The sequence below is a fragment of the Tamandua tetradactyla genome, chromosome 7 (assembly GCF_023851605.1).
Source record: "Tamandua tetradactyla isolate mTamTet1 chromosome 7, mTamTet1.pri, whole genome shotgun sequence".
NCBI classification, from domain to species: Eukaryota; Metazoa; Chordata; class Mammalia; order Pilosa; family Myrmecophagidae; genus Tamandua; species Tamandua tetradactyla.
The window spans coordinates 152871787-152898213 of NC_135333.1; the positions used below are offsets into that span (position 1 = coordinate 152871787).

The 26427-nt window shown below is 37.9% G+C and overlaps 1 long non-coding RNA gene across 1 annotated transcript in view; it reads left to right on the top strand.

Annotated features, from left to right (window-relative positions):
• Window positions 1–12006: 12006 nt before the first annotated feature.
• The window catches only part of LOC143690248 (uncharacterized), a 30518-nt gene continuing 16097 nt past the window's right edge, over window positions 12007–26427 (top strand). The window contains exon 1 of the long non-coding RNA XR_013179060.1: window positions 12007–12101. This is a non-coding gene — a long non-coding RNA (uncharacterized LOC143690248). The remainder of the gene's footprint in view (window positions 12102–26427) is intronic.

The following is a 26427-nucleotide window of genomic DNA, read 5'->3' on the forward strand; positions in this document are numbered from 1 at the left end:
GCAAGGGACCAGCAGATGCCAGCCACATGACTTTCCAGCTGACAGAGCTGTTCCAGACCGATTGGCCTTTTTTTTTTTTTTTTTTTTTTTTTAAAGAGGGAGGAAGGGAAGGAAAGACAGAGAGAAGGAAGGAAGGATGGGAGGAAGAAAGGGAAACATCTTTAAACATTTTCTTGTTTTATTATATTTTGTTTGTTTGTTTGTTTCTTACATGGGCTGGGGCCGGGAATCGAACCGGGGTCCTCCGGCATAGCAGGCAAGCACTCTTGCCCGCTGAGCCACCGCGGCCCGCCCCGATTGGCCTTTTTTGAGTGAAGGTAACCTCTTGTTGGGACCTTAATTTGGACATTTCCATAGGCTTGGAACCATAAACTTGTAACCTATTAAACTCCCCTTTTTAAACGTTGTTCCAGTTCTGATATATTGCATCCCGGCAGTTTGCAAGCAATCATAGTACTAATACAATATGGCTTGAAATTCAACAGACACACTTTAAAAAAATAAAAAAGCATGCACTTGGTAGAATTTAGATTCAATAAAATGATTTAAAGCTATTTTTTTCCCAAGTATTTGGAGTTTAGGCAAACAAAATGCTCTGGCCAAACACTCTACATTCAAGGGAAATGTAATTCATGTATTCCTGATATATTTGCACCTAATTTTTTTTTTTGCACTTAATTTAACTGGTGTTTTGTAAGATCTCTGTGAGGTTCAATAAGTCAATAAACGTTTTATTAAGTGTTTTAGGTTTCTTTTATATTGAACCAGGTAAGCAAATCTTAAAATATACAAATAAAAATTTATGAATTTACCTCAAAATGTAGTACTCTGTAATACCCATTGTATTTAAAGTACATACAAGTTACATATTATTCTTAAAACAGTTTCAATAATCTGGCCTTAGCTGCCTCCCAAGTACCCCTTGTATAGGGCTGGGCTGAAAGAGAGCCAAAGAGGCCTGTTGAGATCAATTCACAGTGTGAAACATCTGGCCTGTGACTTGATGAGAACTAACTAACTATACAAAGGAAAATTCTCAAACTCATTTCAAAGTAGCTGGCTTTATAAACCATACTTTGGTAATCCCCATCTAGTAACTGTGCTTGTGGACAAGTTACTTAATTTATTCTGTCCCATTTTATGTTATTTTACTGGTGGTGCATGGTCCAGGAATCGGACTCAGGTCTCCTGCATGGCAGGTGTTCTAGTTTGCTAGCTGCCAGAATGCAATATACCAGAAATGGAATGGCTTTTAAAAAGGGGAGTTTAATAAATTTCTAGTATACAGTTCTAAGGCCGAGATAATGTCCCAATTAAAACAAGTCTATAGAAATGTCCAATCAAAGGCATCCAGGGAAAGATACCCTGGTTCAAGAGGCCGACAAACTTCAGGATTTCTCTCTCAAGTGGAAGGGCACATGGTGAACACAGAGTTTCTCTCTCATCTGGAAAGGCACATAGTAAACATGGTCAGGGTTCCTCTCTCATCCATAAGGGCACATGGCGAACATGGTGTCATCTGCTAGCTTCTTCTCCTGGTTTCCTGTTTCATGAAGTTCCCTGGGAGGCATTTTCCTTCTTCATCTCCAAAGATTGCTGGCTTGTGGGCTCTGTTTCTCGTGGCTATGTCATTCTTCTCTGCTCTCTCTGAATCTCCTTCATTCTCCAAAATGTTTCCTCTTTTATAGGACTCTAGAAACTTATCAGGACCCACCCAAATGGGTGGAGACATGTCGTCACCTAATCCAGCTTAACAACCACTCATGATTAAATCACATCTCCAGGGAGATGATCTGATTACAATTTCAAACATACAGTATTGAATAGGGATTATTCTGCCTTTATGAAATGGTATTTAGATTAAAACATGGCTTTTCTAGGGACATACATCCTTTCAAACCAGCACAGCAGGTGAGAATTCTACCACTGAACTACCCTTGCACCACCTTGTCCCATTTGTTTTTTTTATTTTTTTTTTTATTTTTTTTTTTTTATTTTTAAAGAGAGAGGGAGGAAGGGAAGGAAAGACAGAGAGAAGGAAGGAAGGATGGAAGGAAGGAAGGGAGGAAGAAAGGGAAACATCTTTAAACATTTTCTTGTTTTATTATATTTTGTTTGTTTGTTTGTTTTTTTACATGGGCTGGGGCCGGGAATCGAACCGGGGTCCTCCGGCATGGCAGGCAAGCACTCTTGCCCGCTGAGCCACCGCGGCCCGCCCCCATTTGTTTTTAACCTGAAAAAAGGTTATACAGAACTAACCTTAGAGGGTTATAGGGAGGCTTAAAAATTAAGATAACTGTGGAAGGCACTCAGGGGGATTAGCATATTATAAGTGCTCAATAAAATAGTTATGTGCATTTGAACATAAGTTTATCTGCAATGATTACTTCAGCTAAGCTGCTTTTATTTACATGCCCATTTGTCAATTTATTTTTTTTAATATAAGTAGTTTTGGCATAAATAGACAAATGATTAGGGTAATACAAAACGAGCTAGAGATTCAAAGCACAAGAAAAGGACTATTTCCTCCCCCCTAACCCTTGCGTCGATGGTTTGTGAAAAGAACACTGGACCATGAAAGAAGGGCTTTCATTCTATGCTGCCATTATCTGTGTGACCACAGGAAAATTACTTAATGCTGGGCTCCAACTGCAGAGTAATTTGCTAGACTAATGTTCTCAGGCCCCTCCAAATGTTCAGAAAGAGTGGCTCTGTCAGCTTTATCTCAACATTAAAATAAGCTGAAAATCCATTGTGAAAATTAATGGTAAGGAGACACTTTTTAAAATATATAGGGATAAGAAGTAGAGGAAAAGAATTGCATCTAAACTATTCAATAAATGGAAATGCAGAAAGATAATCAAATAAAATATTAAATTTCCAAGTATCTTACAAGGAACAGCTGAGAGGAATGTGTCATATTAATACATTTAGCTTTTTCAAACTTTAAATTCATAGAAACTTCAAAGGAAAAGCGTCCCATAGTAAATACATTTTTATTATCCAGAAGAAACATTTTGAGTTATATCTATATCCACTGCTTCCTCATTTTTTATCATATTACTTTTTCATCACTTCCTTCAGATATAATTTGGCCACTCGGCAACTGGAAAACAGAAGAGGCATTTTCTGCATTAGTCCAGTATCAGGCAGAAAGTTCAGGCCACAGTAAAATGAGAACCCTGAAGCCCCCTCTAAACCACTAAACCACAGTCCGAGCATCTCTACTTATTATTCAAAATGGGAAAGAGCTGTACATGCAAATTAAGAAAAACCTCCATGAAGAGAAGAGCAAATTGTCAAGGATCTAAGAACAGTCTGAACAGAAGTAAAGCTGTGACTAAATATCTTGCCTAACTTAGAAACGACCCCATCTCTATCTAAAACATCTGTCGTTACAGGGTCTTTATTCTCATACTTCTGCCAAGATAAATTCAGAAGCATACATTCTCAGCCAGACTGAGCCAGGCATGTATTATTTTAGACTTGAGATAGAGGCCCAAATGTCATTCTCCTCACAGACACCTTCCTACATTCCCCTTCTTGAACTTTCTCCTCAGGTTGATAAAGTAACCCTAACCTAGTGCAAATAGTACAGCCTTGCCCGCCCACTATCTCGCTTTTTCTGGTGAAAATAGGTCCTCATTGTTGGCATCTTAAAAGACATCAATAATTATACATCAGCCTTATAATTTTTGCCTCGTCTTCCCGTAGGGACTAGGGAACACTGATGCGTAGGGAATTAATCTGCTTCCCAAATGCTAGCATTCTTGTTGAACGGAGGATGTTAGCATGCATGACGTGCTGAAAGGCTGGTGTCTGACCATGCACGCGATCAGGACTCAGAACAAAGAGATTCCTCTGGATTTGAGGAATGGAATTCCTTTTGAAAGCCCCCAAAGGATGCCACCCAGATGCATCTGCAAGCCTCCCTGACACCAAATGCCACAACTCAGATTTTGACTGATGTGCTTAATCCTTTTCTGGTCTCATTTATTCATATCTCCTTGCAAAAGCTGTGCTATCAACATGGCCCATCAGGAGACTTCCAGTGTCTATGTTATGGCTGCTGGGCTTCCTATGGTCCCCTAACTTCTAACCTTCCAGGTACCAGAATCGTGAATGTTTGCATGCAATGTACAAGATGAAGGGCTTCTTTTGTGTCTATTATCGCCATTAGCCTCCAAGCTCCACTGTGACCAGATCTAACAAATTTTTTTTTTAATGTTCTATTGGCTTCTGTCTTGAAATGTACCATTTTTTCCAGATAAAACACATGCATATGTGCATATATATATATATAAAATAATAATGTTTGGATATGTTATCAATTCATTACAAAGCTCATTTTGGAAAAAATATTCATGCAAGTAAATAAAATATTTTGGACAGAAAAATATACTCTGTCTTTTGCAGAAAATTTACCTCTAAATGTGGAAATCTACTTATTCTTTCAATTATTTGATCTTAGAAATCTGACAAGCTTTCTAAAGCTAATCTGATCCAAAAGTATATTGTATTAATTCCATAAAATGTCAATCACCAGAATGAAATGGAATGCAACATTATTTGATTTTATATCACAAAATTTGCTACTAATGTTATAAAATATTTATCTTTTGATATATTTTGAGATGGAATGCGACATTATTTGATTTTTATATCACAAAATTTGCTACTAATGTTATAAAATGTTTGCCTTTTGATCTATTTTAGTCCACTAAGGAAAGGTTAACTGCAGCTATATTTTAAGTGTTGCTAAAATATGCTCAGGATAAAAAAGTGATAGCAAACACATAGGTCTCTTCACTGGTCACTCAAACTTTAAAGCTGCACTGCAAGCACAGTATTTCTTTTAAACCTCATGCAGCAATATGCTACATGCTGTGTTTAAAAGCAAAAGCAGAACAAAGAACTTAACTTCATGACTTGGTCATAGTTGTGGTTTTATTTTTAGGAATTTTAAATGCACCCACACTGAAGTTTCTCTTAGATTTTCTTTTAATGTTATCAGTAACTATTCCTTCTTCCTACCTCAGTTATATTTCACCTGTGAAAAAGATTAGCACAATGCATCTGACGTTCTTTTGTGTGTTGACCTTTTTAGATGTGATGCCTTTATTCAACAAATTTCCAAAAACTGTTCGCAATACATTTAGAGAGATCCAGGTGAGAAATTTTAGGCTGTCAGTGGCCTTCTGCCCAGAAATAGAAATCACTGTGACTCATTTCAGAAAGCAATTTCCACTACCTCAGAAAGCTCGGTTATGAAAGATAATCTGGATATTTGTGGTTTTAGCCATTTTCAGCATTGAGAGATGCTTTATCAGTTGTGGAAGTTTTTCATTTGTCAACTTCGGGATTAAATTTTGTTGCTCCACATTAAACTAATGTCAATAGCCAGCCACTTATGGAATCCTATAGTATGTCAGAAGGCACTGTGGATATATAACTAAAAATACAGAATCTGATTGTAAAGTATTGGAAATTCAGCAGAAGAAACACACCCTCCATGTGGCTTCATTTTCTTCTCTGGACAGTAAGATGTAACATTACAGCCACTCTGGTAACATTCCACATTCTGGTCTTATTGTCTCTTGGGTCCCACAAGACTCTACTTTTCCTAACCTGGATTCTCCTATCGCCTGTGCTTCTAAATATGGGCTGTTAAATGAAGTTATATAATTGCACACAATCCTGGAGATTGATAGCGCCACAAAATTCTCAATTCTGGTTTTTGCTAAATATTGGGGCCCCTGAATCATTTGCTTTCACATGTGGTTGGCCAGTTGGCACTCATGTTAAGGAAAAAAAATCTATTCCTCCAAAACTTGTCTACTCTCCCCAAATTCCCTGTGCTCCTTTCATCAATAACTAACCACCTTCTACATCGCTGAGACAATCAGGGCTGCCAAAGTTGAACTCATTCAGATTTCTTTCCTCCACAATTGTACCTACCTCTTTAACTAACCCTGGCCTCCTTTTCTCCAACTCTGGAAAATATCTGAGATATTATCTCTACCTTTACTCATTGTGACATGCTCTCAATACTTTTCAAAACTCTCTTTTACCAATACCTAAAGGTATTTGAAGGATGAACCATGTCAACATCGTAAGTATTTAAAAGAGTGTGTAAAAATATTGCAGAGGAAGTCATTTATTTGTTTAACACATATGAAGCACACGCTAAATATATATGGAGTCTCAAAATGGGTTGTACTTCAAAAATTGCATGTGAGAATGGGTCCAATTTCCTGGCAGGATTATATAGTGAATTACAGAAATTATCTACTCTAGACACATAGCAATGAAGAAAGTTATAAAAATGTAAAACCAGAAGTATATATCTGGGCTTAAAAATAAAATTATCCTTTCCTTGCTGGAACACAAACCACAAATACAAAGTTAAGAGCAGGGCTGATGCTTCCACTCTGCTGGGCTCAGGTTCTGGAAGCACACTGTGATCATCATCAGCATAAGCCATCCCTTGGGGAAAAGGGACTAAGAGAGCTTCTCGCTCAGACGAGATATCACAGCCAGGCTCAACCACTGAAGACGGTTTGTTCTCACCCCTTGACTTTTAATGAAGGAAAGTTAAGAATGAACTTTTAGTAATAAGACTAGGGTTTTGTCAACTAAGAACAGCAATTCAGTCATGACATTCCCTGTCCCAAAGACTGGATCTCCATGGCCTTTAATGCCTAGATATTATGACATAATTTATTAAAATAAAAATGTGAAGTATTAGAAAGCATACCTTATAAAACCCCATGGATTAGAGAAGATTAAAATTGATAGACTAAATACTTAATATGAAGATTTGTGAGATTATTCTCACAAGATTATTCTCTAAATTCTCCATAATTCCCACAACATTCCCAGTATTTTTTGTATAAACTTCAAGTATCAAAGTCACTTTAATACTATGATAGTTAAAGTACAATTAAGAAAGTGTCAAGAACAGACTGATGAATCAGAATTGAGGACACAAAAACAGGTTAATTTTATACATATATAGATACATAGATGAGAGATTATCAATATAGACAGTTGATTTTCACAACAATGAAAAAGGGATTGGTTATATAAATAGTGGTAGAATAATTGTACATGCAAATAGGATGAAATGAAATTGAGTTCTTATCCCAGATTATATAAAAAATTACAAGTAGTTGAGAGACTTATAGGTATAAAACAGAAGAATTTTGAGGAAAAGAATTTATTGTTTTAGGGTGAATAAGAATTTTTGACAAAACTTAAAAGACACTAACCATAAAACAAAAAAAAGACAAATTAAAATGAAAATATATATATTACCAGAAGGAAATTAAAAAGCCGAGCCACAGAATGGGGGGTTATTTGCAAGATTAATGTTTAAAGTACACAAAGAACTCTCTCAACTATGAGCTATAAGCTATATAATGAAATACACAAATAATTTAAACAAATGGTTCATAGAAGAGAAAACCCAACATGCCAATAAATATACTGAAAGATGCTGCGGTGACTATATTTACACGTCAATTTAAGTAGCTTATGGTTGTCCAGTTGTTTAGGCAAACATTAGCCTAGTGGTCAGTAGAGGCATATCTGTCAGTGTCTTGTGTTCCTGTACCTCCCTATGAAAACATCCCTCACATGGGTGTACTTAGGCATTCCGATCCTGGAAAGAAAAGACACAAGGAAGTACACCTACATCTGATATTGAGCTTGGAGATGGATTAGAGTTACAGTTCCAAAGTCATCAATATAGAGATGTGTGAGAAATTAATCTATGGTTATGTAAGCCACAGAAAGTTAGAAGTGAATTGTTACAGAGATTTGCAGCAAAGGCTGCCAATAGAGTAGGAGCTGGCTAGCCTTGTTATAGAATATTGATGCAAAAATATAAGATCTAATGTTAGTTTAGCAAACCATACCATTTATTGTGTAGCAGAGATATCCATAAAATATAATAGAATGATCTAGATTTTAACTTGGTTCAAATTCGCTACACCCAATCCAAATTACAACATGGGTACATGTACCACCCAAGCTTCTATAATTAGCAATCAGCAAAATTAATACTACGGTAATTCTACAGCAACATGTGCAATTCCTTTTAAGAAAAGAATGATGGCTTAGACCCTGCTAAACATTAGTGTCTAAAATCTAAAAAAATATCAAAGGAACATGTAATTTTGAATTTTGTTAATACTATAAAGATTATTCTCATTTTGTGAACAAACTGACCTGAGAGTTCATCTGTTAAATACCTCCCATATCATTTCACATATTCTTTGTAGAGAAAACAGCCTGAGGTGTGGGAATTCCTAAGTGACTATGGAAATCTATGTTATCAAGGAGAAGTGTCAAAGATTTTGCCTGTTACATCTAGAGCAAGGGGAGACACTACCTCGGAAATTCTAAAAGTTTTCTTTAAGACGGATAAATCAGTGGAACAAAGATTAAGACGCAGCAAGGGTTTGGATCATACTAAATCACGGAGTCACCAAGTTACAGGTTGTCAGGTTCATGTGTCAACTTGCCCAGGTGGTGGTGCCCAGTTGTTTGGTTGGGCAAGTGCTGGCCTATCTGTTGCTATGAGGACATTCCATGGACTTAAATCATGATTATGTTAGCTGTATCCACAACTGACTGCAGTTATAATTAGCGAGAGGGGGTGTCTTCTGCAATGAATAATATAATCACTGGAAAGCTTTTAAGGAGGATTCAGAAGAAATAGTCACTTTTTCTGCTTTAGCCAGACAGCCTCTCCTGAGAATCTGTTGAGGATCTTCACGGGAGCTGCCAGCTTGTGTCCTAGCTTGTCGACTCTGAACTCTTACATCCCCACAGTTATATGAGACACTGTTATAAATTTTATCTTAGCAGGTATCTCCTGCTGATTCTGTTTCTCCAAAGAACCTTAGCTAATACACTAAGGAAAAAATATTTGTGTTTTTTTTTTAAACATCAGTATATATGCTGTTTTGCATTTAAAAAAATAAATATGAAAGTAAACAGATGGAAAGAGATGAACCAAGAGAATTCTAGCCAAATGAAATTGGGTGTTGCAATATAAGTTATTGAGAAAATAGATTTTAAGGAAAAGTGTTACTAAGGACAAAGACATAATTTATGATAAATAAAAATTCAGCATGAAGATATTACATGACCTTTCTATATAAATAAGTTGCATTGATCAACACTAATGAAACTTACAGTGTTAAGAGCAAAATAAGTCATAGGGGTAGATTTACAGTAGGATCCCCTTTATATAAAATTCAAAAACAGGAAAAGATAAAGTGACATTTTTTTTAGGAATAAGTATACATATGGTTAAAATGCAAAGACAATAAGAATAAATAATGCAAAACTTAGGGTGGTGTTTATTCTAGGAGAAAAGGGAAGGAGTGCAACAAGAAAGGAGCATCTAATCATACAGAGTGCGTCATTATTTTTCTTTAAAGTTTATGTATCTTGTATATTCTAATCTAGAATTCATGATTTAAACATGAAGTCTGATATCTAAAAAGGACAAGTGACAGATAAGTTAACACAGCTAGCAGTGATAGCTATTGGCTCAGACTATGTTTTTCTTTCTATTATAATATGAATTACTTGTTTAGTAATACCTTCTATTCTTTATATTCCTCAGTGTCCCATTGTATGAAGATATATTTCTATATCCTCAGATATTTTGGGGAAATATGTGAACGTTTTTATTCTAGAAAATTTAATGACTTAAGTATGCGTGCCTGAATAACTACACAATTCCCATGTGTTATAACTTAATTTTTAACTGTCTTGGACAACTATAATTCTGCCCTCCCCAAATCTCTCTTCTTCCATTAACAGAATTCTTCTCTCATGGTCATATTACCCCTTCGATATCAAATTGGTGTAGCTTTTCTTGCTCCTGACACAGGGACAAGCAGATAACCCAGGCCTGGTCAACAAGAACATCATGTTCCCATGGCCATAGTGATAGGTTTGGATGGGCAAGTGGCCTGAGAAAGGCCAATGAAAGCCCTCTAAAGCATTATCTTGGAGTTGATGGGAAAGAGCCTCTGTTTTTCTAGAATTACAGGTATCAACCTGGAGGGAACAGTAGCCTGTCATTCCATGACTAGAATCTGCCTGAGAGCATGGGTAAACAGGATGAGGGGGTTAAGAGATGGGGAAAAGACGTATTACTTATATCATCATTTTGTATCCCTGCACCCAAATAATGTGAATCAAAATGTACTCTCTTTGCTTGTTTAAGAAAGCTCAAGCTGCTTCTACCACATGTCATGTAAAAGTGCTGAACAGCACAATCTTTTGAAAACCTTGTATTAAGAGTTGAATCTGAAAGGCCAAGAGGGACCAGGCAAACAAATGGATTAAGCAAACTTATAAGATGTTGTCAGCCCCTTACGCTCTTGTCTGAAAGTCCCCAGAACACTCTAATTTCCCTTGACAAAAGAATAAAATGTGTTGTTTTTAAAGAGAAATGTTTTAAATTTCATTTTGACTTAGTCAAATCCTAAAAGCAGTGTAACGCTTGGCATTGCTGGATCGGAAGAGTTCATTCTCCATCCAAAGGGAGTAGCTGCTATTTGGCTATTGTGGCCTGTCATTCAAGCATGTGGGCCCAGTGTGTATGTGTTTTCTGCTTTTTCAAGCAAAGATGAAGAAAATCCCCAATTTTTCAAATTTGTTTTAAATGATGTGTGTGCCAAACAAAACACATCTGGGGTACCAGCAGCTTCAAACATTTCCATCCTATAATTCCTTCAGAATTTGAATCATTCTTGATATACCCCCCCACACACACACACCAAAACATTGTTTCTACCCTTCTTGCATTCAATTGGGTTTGTCTATTTTATAGTTAGAAAAATTGACTTGGTTAGTCAGGCCAAATAGAAACTTGTAAAATAAATTTTGCAGGATATATAAGGCAAAGACATTCATGGTTTATCCCGGTTGATGACTTCCATCTTTTTGAAGAAAGAAAAACAGGAAGTAGAAGGACAGTACTAATCAGGTTTTTTTTTTTAAGAGATAAATTGTATATATAATACACTGTATCAGAGAAAATCTAAGTAAAAGATTATCGTTATATGTTCAGGCATATTTTGGTATATACATGCATATCATACCTTTTGTACTAAAAATGCATTGAATTAAAATTAATTAAGCTTAATTCAGTCAACTGAAGGAATTGCCTTGCTCAGCAAGATAGTAGTTTCCAATAAAACATGGGGATTTTTATGTCCTATAACTGACATTCTGAAGATCACACAACAGAGGGAAACTGGGGTAGAATTTGAAAATAGTTTGTTCAGAGAAGGATGTCTCATTGCATTTGGTTGATGAATATTAAGTAAAGGGTAAAAAGGGATCCATGAACTTGTTACCCAAAGTATATCCTGACCACAGTGCATCCTTATTTTCTTGATGGCATAGATGTGAAGATCATAATAGATAAAGTTTAAATACATTTAAATACACCATTAGTGGTGAAGGCAAAGAACATTATCATGGTGGCATTTATAAAACAGCTTTCATTGCAAGCTGCTATAACAACCCACCAGCTAAAAAATGTGAGTCCATTATGAGAGGCATGTTGATGGCCTACCAAATAAGCCAAACAGTTTAATAGATGAAATCTGGCATACTGTTCAGAATAAAATCAACCTATAAAGCCATGGTAACTTTGTTATCTACCTTTGCAATCTAAAAGTATGCTGCATAAAGAAGTTCATGTTTGTCCTTGCTGCATCAGTAGTGGCAAATCAACTCCTTTCCGTGCATTCTCTCATTTGCTAATGGATTAGCCCTTATCTTGTTCTCATAGATAAGGGATAAGAACAAAAGGAAGAATAAAGGGGCACAAGACTTTTAAGCCTCAGACTCAGAATTGGCACAGTCACTTATGTCACATTCTACTGTCCAAGGCCAGTCACGAGGCCATGTCAGATGCAAGGAGTAGGGAAGTATGTTCCATCTCATAATGGGAGGAATTGAGGTCACAATGCAAAGGATGCAGCTAAATGGAGGATTGGGAAATCTGTACCATTCCTGTAATCATTCTACCAATGGACATCCAGCAGAGATCATGGAAATGGAAGGTCTGTGAATTTTCTTTAAGGGGAAATAATTTGAACTTGCCTTACATAATATATCACCCATGCATTCACAACCATTCCTTCTAAAACTGTTGCAATTTTTCATAGCTCCAAAAATGAAATGAAAGCAGCTTTAACTAAAATTCATTTTTAATGCAACAGAGAAAGAGAGCAGAGGTGGACTGTGAAACCCTATGTGCTTAGACTGCAAATGTGGAACATTGCTTATGACAGATGGGCATACCTTGGCAGAGAGAATGTCACAACATGGCCTTGGGGAAAACTGAAAGCTTTTGCAGAGTTCTCAGTACTCTTCAAATCTAAGGCTGCATCTATAGCCAGACTGGCCTCAACTACCTGGAAGTGATGTGTCATTTTTAGGGCTCATAATCTTATAGCATGTGGTTTTTTATTGAACAATGCCCAGATGCTCAGGGAAACAAATACCAAGTTTCAGAGATGCAGACTTCAGATTTCATACAAGCTTTGCTTGGTTATACTACTTCAGCAAATTTAAACTTGAGAGATCCTTAGGATCATAACTATTTTACCATGTGTGAATAGTTGAGTTGGGGTATAGCTTATTTATTAAGAGTACTTGCAAGATTACATAGAAGTTTATATATATATATATATATATATATATATATATATATATATATATATATATATATATATATATATATATATAAGTGTTGTGAATTTTAAGTTACTTAAAATGAAAGGGAATGCCCTCATATAACCATTATCTCTATCCCCACCCCCAGACTTGGAAACTGCCATGGTTAATTTTACATGTCAGAGCTTGGCTAAGTTACGATATCCAATTATTTGCCTAAATGCTGACCTAGTTGTTACTGTGAAGGTACTTTGTAAATGGGATTAGCACCTATAGTCAGTTGACTTAAGGAGATTACTCTCAACAATGTAGGTAGACCCCATCCAATCACTTGGAAACTTGAGGGTTTCATGAAGAAAGTATTCTGCCTGTAGATTATACCCTCTACTCCTTGGCCTCACCTACAGACTGCACTGAAGATGTCAACATCACTCTGTTTGGAATTTCTAGCCTACAACTTGCCCTATAAATTCAGGCTAGCTCGCCCCACAATCATAGAAGCCAATGACATAATAAATCTCTTTATCCACAGATAAGCCTCTCTCTATATATATATACATACACACACACACACACACACACATACATATACACACACACACACACACACACACGCACATATGCATAAATATATCCATCTATGTGTATATTATTGGTTGTTTTTTTCTGGTGAACCCAAATACAGATTTTGGTACCAGGAACAGTTCTGGGGTACCAGAATCTTAAGGATGAGTTTTCTGAAATATTTCTGATGGTTTGGAATTTTTTCTTTAGTCTGATTAGATTTAAAGACACTAATGGCTATTTTCAATGGTAAGGAGGGCACTGCTGGTCCATAGCATGATGGGACAACAGAGATATGCAAGTTATCACCACTGAAAGCTTTGACTCCATGTCTGTAAGAGGTAAGGTTCTGAGTGACCCTGTATTTGTTGCCTCAGAACATTCGTCATGCTAACAATTCTAATGACATCAGCTGGTTGTTACTAAAATATACTGGATAAAATGAAGAAGCGTTAAAAATTGAATCATAATTTTAATCCATATAAGTCATATAAGTCATCACAATGACTTCCCAAGTCATAGACTAAGGACACATGATAGTCTTTCAAGTTTTAGTTACTTCAGAAAGCTGTAGACATAGATGTTATTAAGATATAAAATAGTAGCTATGCAATTACTTTTTAGAAGTCATTAAACAAACTACTGTTCACAATCCTGGGAGATACTCAATAGAATTTAATCTATGGTGATTCGAGAGGTAAGTAATAAAATAGAGCTTGGGTTTCTTACTTTTTTTTTTTTCCTCAATGCAAATTTTGTAATTTCTAATAGTTTAAAATTTTTTTGGATGATGATATTTACATATTCACACACATATGGACAAATCATTAGTGGCGGTTCAGAGGTATTCATTGCCTTTCTCTCCTCCTTTAACTACATGCCCAGCCCACCCATAGAACATTATGGCATTGCCTTCTAGAGTCTTTTATTGAAAAAAAAGACATGACAGGAAAAGGCTACATGGAAGAATTGATATATTACCTAAATAAAAGTAGTCTCAAAAGGCACAATCACCCACATTTGCAAAAGAACTGCATGTAGTAAGGGAAAATTTTTGCTGCACATTTTGCAAGAGAGATAGAGATGGCTGATGAAAAATGGCAGGATAGTCGTCAGAGGCAAAGTACACCTCTTATAACAAATCTCTCTATCTACAGATAAGTCTCTTTTTATATATATATATATATATACACACACACACACACACACACACACATATGCCACACATACACACACACACACAGACATGAATGCATCTATCTCATCCGTCTACGTGTACCTTATTGGTTGTATTTTTCTGGCAAAACCAAATACAGATTTGGTTACACACACCATGTTCATATGATCTTTATACACAGCTAGTAAATTTTGGAATATTCTTCTAGAGCATCTGAACAATCCTACTTGAGACACTCCGGGTTTACAGCTACAGCTTAGACTGGCTTCAGTTGCTGGTAACAAAATTCCATGTAAAATAGTCTAAAAAGAAAATGTATAAATTTAAATATCAAAATTATCACAGTTCCAAGGTGCTCTAGGTAGGGTAGGTCGAGATGCCATTTCCATTTTTCAGTGCTCCTTTTGGTCCTGCAATTTGGATTATCATTGTCATGAGAATGCTGGTGAGATAGCCCTGGAAATCCAAGCCTCATGACTGTATTTTTCATTGTCCATATGAAGAATAATTAAAATCATTTTAATCTCTTTTTCAAGAAGATGAGTTTCCATGCTTTTGTGTTTACATCACCTAGACTTATGCTTTTTCTTTCTAAATGAGGAAGAGAATGAATAGTGTGGTGGTTTAAAGCTTTACGTTCCAATCAAAATCATGTTCTTAAATCTAATCCATTCTGTGGGTATAGAAGCATTGTAAGTAGGACCTCTTGATTATGCTACTTCAGTTAAGGTGTGACCAACCTCATTCAGGATGGATTTTAATCCTCTTACTAGTGTCCTTTAAAAACAGAATGAGAGCCGAGCCGCCCGACCTCCCTACCCCCTCTCTTTCTCCGCCGGACCGCCGCGCGGCGCACGCGCCCCGCAGCAGCCGAGCCGCCCGACCTCCCTACCCCCTCTCTTTCTCCGCCGGACCGCCGCGCGGCGCACGCGCCCCGCAGCAGCCGAGCCGCCCGACCTCCCTACCCCCTCTCTTTCTCCGCCGGACCGCCGCGCGGCGCACGCGCCCCGCAGCAGCCGAGCCGCCCGACCTCCCTACCCCCTCTCTTTCTCTGCCGGACCGCCGAGCCGCCCGACCTCCCTACCCCCCTCCTCCCCCTCCTGCTCCGGCTGCTCTCCAACCAACACGGTGCCCTCTTCCCCCGCCTTCACCGTGCTCCTCCGCCACCAGCCTCGACAGCCTTGCTGCCCTCACCTTTCCTCCTCCAGAACAACTACTGGGGGAGTGGAGATAATACAGAGCAGCTCCCGGAGCCACGAGGGAGATCAAAGGGACAGCGTACCCCATCCTGGAACGGCTGACTATCTGGGAGAACCAGCTCCGGTGAGATCACCAAGGGGCACGGGCTTTCCTGGGTGGGACAGCAAGCGACCGGAGTCCCTCCCTTCCACCTTCCCAGGCCAGCTGGTAGAATTGGACAGGCGGTCCCCTTAGGCCGCGGCGGCTGGTGCCCCCACCACATGAGGCCCCCCGGAACAACTGAGATAGTTGGGTCGGAAATCCCCAGACTGCGGAGAACAGTGACCGGGGGATCCCTTCCAAACACGTGACTCCCCCGTCGGCTGGGAGCAGTGCACTCTCCTGGGCTGCGACAGCTGGCGCCCTCCCGCCACGCTTGGTGCCCCGGGCCGACTAGCTAATTTGGCCGGACGCTCTCCTGTGCTGTGACAGCCGGCGACCCGCCCCGCGTTTGGAACCCCGGGCCGGCTGGCATTCTTCCAAGACGCTTCAGTTGCCGAACCTCCCCTACGGCGAGAGTTTTCCAGAGTTGAGGGACCCACAGCAACTTTCGCTGGTGGAACCCACAGACAGGCGTGTGCCACGTGCGCCACCTACTGGGCAGGATAGGAAGAACAGAACCCAGAGACTGCGCAGAAAAATCTTTCAACCGGCGGGGTCGAACACCCGGGGAAATCTGACTAAATGCCCAGACGCCAGCAGAAGATAACGGATCACGCTCAGAAAATTGAACATATGGCCCAGTCAAACGAAGAAACCAATAGTTCAAATGAGATACAGGAGCTGAAACAACTAATGCTGAATATACGAACAGAAATGGAAAACCTCTTCAAAAACGAAATCGATAAATTGAGGGAGGACATGAAGAAGACATGGGCTGAACATAAAGAAGAAATAGAAAAACTGAAAAAACAAATCACAGAACTTATGGAAGTGAAAGATAAAGTAGAAAAGATGGAAAAAACAATGGATACCTACAATGACAGATTTAAAGAAACAGAAGATAGAATTAGTGATTTGGAGGATGAAACATCTGAACTCCAAAAAGAAACAGAAACTATCCGGAAAAGAATGGAAAAATTTGAACAAGGTATCAGGGAACTCAAGGACAATGTGAACCGTACAAATATACGTGTAGTGGGTATCCCAGAAGGAGAAGAGAAGGGAAAAGGAGGAGAAAAACTAATGGAAGAAATTATCACTGAAAATTTCCCAACTCTTATGAAAGACCTAAAATTACAGATCCAAGAAGTGCAGTGCACCCCAAAGAGATTAGACACAAATAGGCGTTCCCCAAGACACTTACTAGTTAGAATGTCAGAGGTCAAAGAGAAAGAGAGGATCTTGAAGGCAGCGAGAGAAAAACAATCCGTCACATACAAGGGAAACCCAATAAGACTATGTGTAGATTTCTCAGCAGAAACCATGGAAGCTAGAAGACAGTGGGATGATATATTTAAGTTACTAAAAGAGAAAAACTGCCAGCCAAGACTCCTATATCCAGCAAAATTGTCCTTCAAAAATGAGGGAGAATTTAAAACATTCTCAGACAAAAAGTCACTAAGAGAATTTGTGACCAAGAGACCAGCTTTGCAAGAAATACTAAAGGAAGCACTAGAGTCAGATACAAAAAGACAGAAGAGAGAGACATGGAGAAAAGTGTAGAAAGAAGGAAAGACAGATATGATATATATAATACAAAAGGCAAAATGGTAGAGGAAAATATTATCCAAACAGTAATAACTCTAAATGTCAATGGACTGAATTCCCCAATTAAAAGACATAGACTGGCAGAATGGATTAAAAAACAGGATCCTTCTATATGCTGTCTACAGGAAACACATCTTAGACCCAAAGATAAATATAGGTTGAAAGTGAAAGGTTGGGAAAAGATATTTCATGCAAACAACAACCAGAAAAGAGCAGGAGTGGCTATACTAATATCCAACAAATTAGACTTCAAATGTAAAACAGTTAAAAGAGACAAAGAAGGACACTATATACTAATAAAAGGAACAATTAAACAAGAAGACATAACAATCATAAATATTTACGCACCGAACCAGAATGCCCCAAAATACGTGAGGAATACACTGCAAACACTGAAAAGGGAAATAGACACATATACCATAATAGTTGGAGACTTCAATTCACCACTCTCATCAATGGACAGAACATCTACACAGAGGATCAATAAAGAAATAGAGAATCTGAATATTACTATAAATGAACTTGACTTAACAGACATTTATAGGACATTACATCCCACAACAGCAGGATACACCTTTTTTTCAAGTGCTCATGGATCATTCTCAAAGATAGACCATATGCTGGGTCACAAAGCAAGTCTTAACAAATTTAAAAAGATTGAAATCATACACAACACTTTCTCGGATCATAAAGGAATGAAGTTGGAAATCAATAATAGGCGGAGTGCCAGAAAATTCATAAATACATGGAGGCTCAACAACACACTCTTAAACAACAAGTGGGTCAAAGAAGAAATTGCAAGAGAAATTAGTAAATACCTAGAGGCAAATGAAAATGAAGACACAACATATCAAAACTTATGGGACGCAGCAAAGGCAGTGCTAAGAGGGAAATTTATTGCTCTAAATGCCTTTATCAGAAAAGAAGAAAAGGCAAAAATGCAGGAATTAACTGTCCACTTGGAAGAACTGGAGAAAGAACAGCAAACTAATCCCAAAGCAAGCAAAAGGAAAGAAATAACAAAGATTAGAGCAGAAATAAATGAAATTGAAAACATGAAAACAATAGAGAAAATCAATAAGACCAGAAGTTGGTTCTATGAGAAAATCAACAAGATTGATGGGCCCTTAGCAAGATTGACAAAAAGAAGAAGAGAGAGGATGCAAATAAATAAGATCAGAAATGAAAGAGGAGACATAACTACTGACCTCACAGAAATAAAGGAGGTAATAACAGGATACTACGAACAACTTTACGCTAATAAATACAACAATTTAGAAGAAATGGACAGGTTCCTGGAAAGACAGGAACAACCAACTTTGACTCAAGAAGAAATAGACGACCTCAACAAACCAATCACAAGTAAAGAGATTGAATTAGTTATTCAAAACCTCCCTAAAAAGAAAAGTCCAGGACCAGACGGCTTCACATGTGAATTCTATCAAACATTCCAGAAAGAATTAGTACCTACTCTCCTCAAACTCTTCAACATAATCGAAGTGGAGGGAAAACTACCTAATTCATTCTATGAAGCCAACATCACCCTCATACCAAAACCAGGCAAAGATATTACAAAAAAAGAAAACTACAGACCAATCTCTCTAATGAATACAGATGCAAAAATCCTCAATAAAATTCTAGCAAATCGTATCCAACAACACATTAAAAGAATTATACATCATGACCAAGTAGGATTCATCCCAGGTATGCAAGGATGGTTCAACATAAGAAAATCAATTAATGTAATACACTATATCAACAAATCAAAGCAGAAAAATCACATGATCATCTCAATTGATGCAGAGAAGGCATTTGACAAGATTCAACATCCTTTCCTGCTGAAAACACTTCAAAAGATAGGAATACAAGGGAACTTCCTTAAAATGATAGAGGGAATATATGAAAAACCCACAGCTAATATCATCCTCAATGGGGAAAAATTGAAAACTTTCCCCCTAAGATCAGGAACAAGACAAGGATGTCCACTATCACCACTATTATTCAACATTGTGTTGGAAGTTCTAGCCAGAGCAATTAGGCAAGAAAAAGAAATACAAGGCATCAAAATTGGAAAGGAAGAAGTAAAACTATCACTGTTTGCAGACGATATGATACTATATGTAGAAAACCCAGAAAAATCCACAACAAAATTACTAGAGCTAATAAATGAGTACAGCAAAGTAGCAGGCTACAAGATCAACATTCAAAAATCTGTAGCATTTCTATACACTAGTAATGAACAAGCTGAGGTAGAAATCAAGAAACGAATCCCATTTACAATCGCAACTAAAAGAATAAAATACCTAGGAATAAATTTAACCAAAGAGACAAAAAACCTATATAAAGAAAACTACAAAAAACTGTTAAAAGAAATCACAGAAGACCTAAATAGATGGAAGGGCGTACCGTGTTCATGGATTGGAAGACTAAATATAGTTAAGATGTCAATCCTACCTAAATTGATTTACAGATTCAATGCAATACCAATCAAAATCCCAACAACATATTTTTCAGAAATAGAAAAACCAATAAGCAAATTTATCTGGAAGGGCAGGGTACCCCGAATTGCTAAAAACATCTTGAGGAAAAAAAACGAAGCTGGAGGTCTCGCGCTGCCTGACTTTAAGGCATATTATGAAGCCACAGTGGTCAAAACAGCATGGTATTGGCATAAAGATAGATATATCGACCAATGGAATCGAATAGAGTGCTCAGATATAGACCCTCTCATCTATGGACATTTGATCTTTGATAAGGCAGTCAAGCCAACTCACCTGGGACAGAACAGTCTCTTCAATAAATGGTGCCTAGAGAACTGGATATCCATATGCAAAAGAATGAAAGAAGACCCATCTCTCACACCCTATACAAAAGTTAACTCAAAATGGATCAAAGATCTAAACATTAGGTCTAAGACCATAAAACAGTTAGAGGAAAATGTTGGGAGATATCTTATGGATCTTACAACTGGAGGTGGTTTTATGGACCTTAAACCTAAAGCAAGAACACTGAAGAAGGAAATAAATAAATGGGAGCTTCTCAAAATTAAACACTTTTGTGCATCAGAGAACTTCATCAAGAAAGTAGAAAGACAGCCTACACAATGGGAGACAATATTTGGAAATGACATATCAGATAAGGGTCTAGTATCCAGAATTTATAAAGAGATTATTCAACTCAACAACAAAAAGACAGCCAACCCAATTACAAAATGGGAAAAAGACTTAAACAGACACCTACCAGAAGAAGAAATACGGATGGCCAAGAGGCACATGAAGAGATGCTCAATGTCCCTGGCCATTAGAGAAATGCAAATCAAAACCACAATGAGATATCATCTCACACCCACCAGAATGGCCATTATCAACAAAACAGAAAATGACAAGTGCTGGAGAGGATGCGGAGAAAGAGGCACACTTATTCACTGTTGGTGGGAATGTCAAAGGGTGCAACCACTGTGGAAGGCAGTTTGGCGGTTCCTCAAAAAGCTGAATATAGAATTGCCATACGACCCAGCAATACCATTGCTAGGTATCTACTCAAAGGACTTAAGGGCAAAGACACAAACGGACATTTGCACACCAATGTTTATAGCAGCGTTATTTACAATTGCAAAGAGATGGAAACAGCCAAAATCTCCATCAACAGAGGAGTGGCTAAACAAACTGTGGTATATACATACGATGGAATATTATGCAGCTTTAAGACAAGATAAACTTGTGAACCATGTAATAACATGGATGGACCTAGAGAATATTATGCTGAGTGAATCCAGCCAAAAACTAAAGGACAAATACTGTATGGTCCCACTGTTGTGAACGGACATTCGAGAATAAACTTGAAATATGTCATTGGTAACAGAGTTCAGCAGGAGTTAGAAACAGGGTAAGACAATGGGTAATTGAAGCTGAAGGGATACAGATTGTGCAACAGGACTAGATACAAAAACTCAAAAATGGACAGCACAATAATACCTAATTGTAAAGTAATCATGTTAAAATACTGAATGAAGCTGCATCTGAGCTATAGGGTTTTTTTTTGTTTTTGTTTGCTTGTTGGTTTGTTTGTTGTTGTTGTTTTTTACTATTACTACTACTTTTATTTCTTTTCTTTATATTAACATTTTATATCTTTTTCTGTTGTGTTGCTAGTTCCTCTAAACTGATGCAAATGTACTAAGAAACAATGATCATGCATCTATGTGATGATGTTAAGAATTACTGAGTGCATATGTAGAATGGTATGATTTCTAAATGTTGTGTTAATTTCTTTTTTTTCTTTCCGTTAATAAAAAAAAAAAAAAAAAAAAAAAAAAACAGAATGAATATACAGAAAGAATATATCTCAGAAGCCAAGGAAAGGAAATGAAGGAAACCAGGAAGAGAGGGAGAGACCAGCAGATACCACAATGTGCCTTGTCATGCGACAGAGAAGGCAAGGATTGCCAGCAGCCTGACCGCAGAAGAAAAGTATCACCTTAATGATTCATTGATCTGAACATTCACTGCCTCAAAACTATAAACTTGTAAGCTAATAAATTCCCATTGTTTAAGCTGAACCATTTCATGATATTTGCTTTAAGCAGCCCTAGAAACAGAAAAAGATAGTATAAAATAAAATCACATTTTTCTTCATTTTCTGTAAGTAGGTAACTCAGGAAGGAAAGCACAGCAGTTTCTCACATTTAGTATCTGAGACTCATTTTTTTTTCAGATGGTTTCCCTTAAGCTATCATTGCCTCTGGAAAACACAGAGCTTTTTAAGAAGATCTGTGGTAAGGAAATGCAAAGTGTATCTACAGCTAGGGGTACCTGTCTTTTATGTTCCTGTTGACAAAAACAAGTAGAAGAGATGGTTAGGGTTCAGAGTTGTGAATATATGAGGCAAAAAACAGATGGCCTCAATGATGTTAGTAATTCTTTAAATTTCTTCAAAACCCAGGACATTTCAGGCAGTCTTAATTTTTTGGTTATGAGCATCTGTTGGGAAGCCCACACCTTCTTTGCAACCTCAACTTCATACTTTCAAGTATATAGACTTCTTGATTTTAGTCTAAATTTCCTACTGGTAAAGGAGCCCATCTTCAAACCTTTTCTGGTTTCCTGAGGAGTAATGTCTCTACCGCTGGAGACTGCAATTTGTTCTTCCGCTACTGAAATCTTTTCTGATATAACGATGGCAGTTCCCACAATGGCCACTGCCTTGCCAGCCGTTCCTCTTCTGCATATGTTTACGACTCTCCACGCACACCGATTCTCTACCCCACCATCAGCATCAAGATCTGTATCAGCTCCTTCTTTGCATCTGTCGGAAATCTTGTTAAATTGCCTGCCCAGCTATTCACTTCATTATATATTATACATAGAAAGAGATCATTACTAAAGGAAAAACAAAACCGTATTATACACATTAGTGTTTTATCTGGCTGTGGAGTCAAGCAGAGGCAGAGTCACATTCTAAATGCACAAGTTCAGTCCGTGTGGCTGTAAACAAGTTAACCTCCTCAAACCTCTTCAAACAGAATGCGTACAATGATACCTAATAATAGGATTATTTGCAGATCAAATTAGATAATAAATGCAACGACTTTGTAAAGTGCCTGATTAAAGGAGAAACAGTAGCAAGTGTTTGATATGTAAATTATAGAAAAGATATTAAAATATGATTGAAAAATAACTGCTGTTAAATATGAACAACTCATTTCTCTTAAGACGCGTGTTTCTTAGTTAGATAGGGGTACAAGTTCCAAGCACCCATTCTTAATTGACGGCAGCTGAGTATCTCGCCCTTTCAGACCCACTCTCCACCCTCTAAACCATCCTCTCTGTTCTGGAGTTCTGATCTGAAGGGCTCACACATCTTCTGGCTTCAGACTGGGCTGGCCAATGGAAAGCCTGATTAGAAGAACAAAAGAAGGCAGGAATGGAGCTAATTTATTTATCTCTGGATCATTTCCTTCAATAACTGGCTCTTTTCCTTGACCGAATAGCACTTTTCCTCCCAAGACAGCTCTCTAGAGAGCTCCTCCTCAACTATCTGGTCACCCAACCCCTACCCTTATCCCATTGGGACTAGGAATGGCAAGAGCCCTGTCGCTACTTAGCCCAGCCCCATCCCTCATGGCTCTACTACCTACGAACATTTTGTAAATAGTTCCTTTGAAAATAAACCTTCCAATTATCCTATCCTGAGTATACCAACTATCTCTTCCTGATACATGATTGATAAAGTAATTGGTACCTAAACTGACTCTAGGAAGCAAAAACTTATGTTATTCCTGTATTGGTTTGGCTAAAAGGTAGATAAGAATAGGGGTAAATTATTTGTTGGTAGAGGGTGGGGTGAGTAAAAAGGTCAAGGGTAACCTAGGACAAGCAGTATATTTCAATCATTCCTTGTGGTGGCACTGACTGAAGTATAGGTGAAAAAAGGAGGCTGAGAGAACAAGTCCCCATTACTACCAACAGTACTGACTAAAGATTGTGAAGTCAGCTGGATTCTTCATATGACCCTGAAGAGTTATATGGAGTGGGTGGTATGGGGGGAGAATCCGCAAACCTGAAATCAAGAAGATATTTGGAGAATCAGGGAATCTGCATGGCACCTTTGGAGGAGCACATCATCTCCAGTAACAGCAGAGCTATTATAGCTGAGGACAAAGCCTAGGTTAGATTGTAGGTGTCACAGATGTGCATCACTAAGTATGTTATAAAAAGCCAGGTAGGGGAACTAGTGGGAAAGTTGTGGAGCCTGAGATCTATTGGTTAGGAGTGTTCAGGAAGACATGGTAGAAGTTGAGAATTTTAAACTTCCAAATTCCCTGATCCCTTACTGGGCAAGGCTGTCCTTTCCCTCCCTCAGGTAACCAGCTCTCCTTTGTATAAAAATCCTTCCATAGCATGCTCTGAAATGCTGCCTCAGATTAATGCCACTTCTTCTTGGATAATTTATCTCCAGTGTTCATACCTAGACTTAGAACCCTACATAATCCAAACAGGTATTTTGTAAAGAGATATCTTTTCACACTATCAAAAGGATCCTGGGGAGCATATGTGGAATGTATTCCAAAAGGCATTGAACTATAGGTAAAGAGATACATGACTTGATTGGACTGAATTACAGGGTTGCATTCACTACAAATTTGGATTCCAACATCTTAGATAATCGTTCCTATTAATAATCTGTTAAATGACTGATCAAAATCTGAACTCAGCAATTACTTACGATCAACCAGATTGAAATGCATCAACTTCAAAAGCACGAGGTTGAAATATGAGCTGGAGTGGACCTAGAAGAGCTGTGTGTTCAAACAACCTTAACAGGGTCTAGAAGACACTTCATGGTCTTGTGGAGGGAACACCAGAACATTTGATGTGTGGTGGTTCTCTTGTGTAGGCTTTCATGACAGTGAGAGATGTTTAAATGAAATGTGTTCACCCTGATCTCAGGGAGATCCCAGAGGGGTAGCACACAGGTGGACAGGTAGCATCACTCAGCTGTAAGAGACATGATGGATACATGTGCACAATAAGTCACAGAGTCAAGAGGGTAATCTCCGGTGGTTTCTACACTATGCTTCACATTACAATCAATTGGAAACTTCAAAAGATTTCTGATGCCCAGCTCATATTCCAAACTAATTGAATTATAGAAACTGGAGATGGGAGCCAGGAATTAATATTTTTTCAAAGAGTCCCCAATGAATATCATGTGGAACAGTTTGAAAAATACTGACTTACAGAGTTTGACTCCAGGGACCTGTGCCAATGGCCAATTTATTGGTTTCCCTTGGGATTTGATAGATAGGCAGCACATTTGATAGATTTAGATGAAAAAGTTCCAAGTCTTCTTAGCAGAAATCTACCAAGTTATCTTTATAATGAGAATTTACAAATATAAATGGGAAAGATGCCTGGCAAGTCTCACAAAAGGGAAGAAAATACCAAATATGAGGGAAAGATGCAGAACTGAGAACAGAACTTTAAATTCTATGTTCAGAGGGATTAAATTCTGAGTTAGGGGGAGGATGCTGGTTTATACCCCATGTATTTTCAGTGAGGTCCAGTTGTCTTTCATTTTCATGCCTTTGTCTATAGTTGATTACTTCAAGGAACTCACATTATGATTAGAAATTCAAGTAATTAGATTAGCTTGATAATACCTTGTATTGCAACATAAGTATCAAAGTGTCCAATAGCCAACATTGTAGTTTAGATCCTGGAGAAACCACTGGGAACTGAAAAGAGTCCCAGAAACTTCCTGAAGGGTGTGATACACAAATAATAAGCTCCCTGAATACAGTTTGAACAGCCCTGCTTCTCATTCTGCGAGCTACCTCACTAACCATATTCAGTTTCCCATTTATCTTGGAGTTCTGCAGAAGAATAAATAATTGGGTGGACTCAGTCTAGACCCCAAATTTAAGGTAAATTTCACAAAAATTGAACTGATGAAATAGAAATATTAGACCTATGTTTCAAATTTTTTGTTTCCATTTTTCAAGAACTCCACCCACTAACATGCACAGTTGCTCTCCTTTTTCCCCTCCATTAAAAGGCCACTCTGCTGGGTTGCATGAGTACATCTATGGGATTCCATGTTTCCTCCATCTTGAATCTGACTCTCATCTCTCATATGTTGTCTGAAGCTTCCTACTTGAAAATCAGCTAGGAAATCTTTGTCTAGCCCAATAGTTTTTCCAGTTGCCAAGTCTTTCCAGTTGTCCAAACCCTGCTGCTTTTGTTTTCTTCTCTCCCTAGTTAAATTTTCTACCTCTGCTTTCCTCACTAGGGATATCCTTCAGATGTCATTCTCAAACTTTTGCTATTCACTGTTATTTTATCCCTCAGAGAGTTCATTCTTGCTTGAAGCATCAACATTACAGTTGATTCTAACAGAACTAAATTCACCGTTACCTATTCACAACAGCAACACCAAGTCTTTTATGATACCACAAATAACCCCTACAATGTTAAATTGCAGGGGGCTGCCCTAACTTCAAATTTCCTGTTCAAAATCAA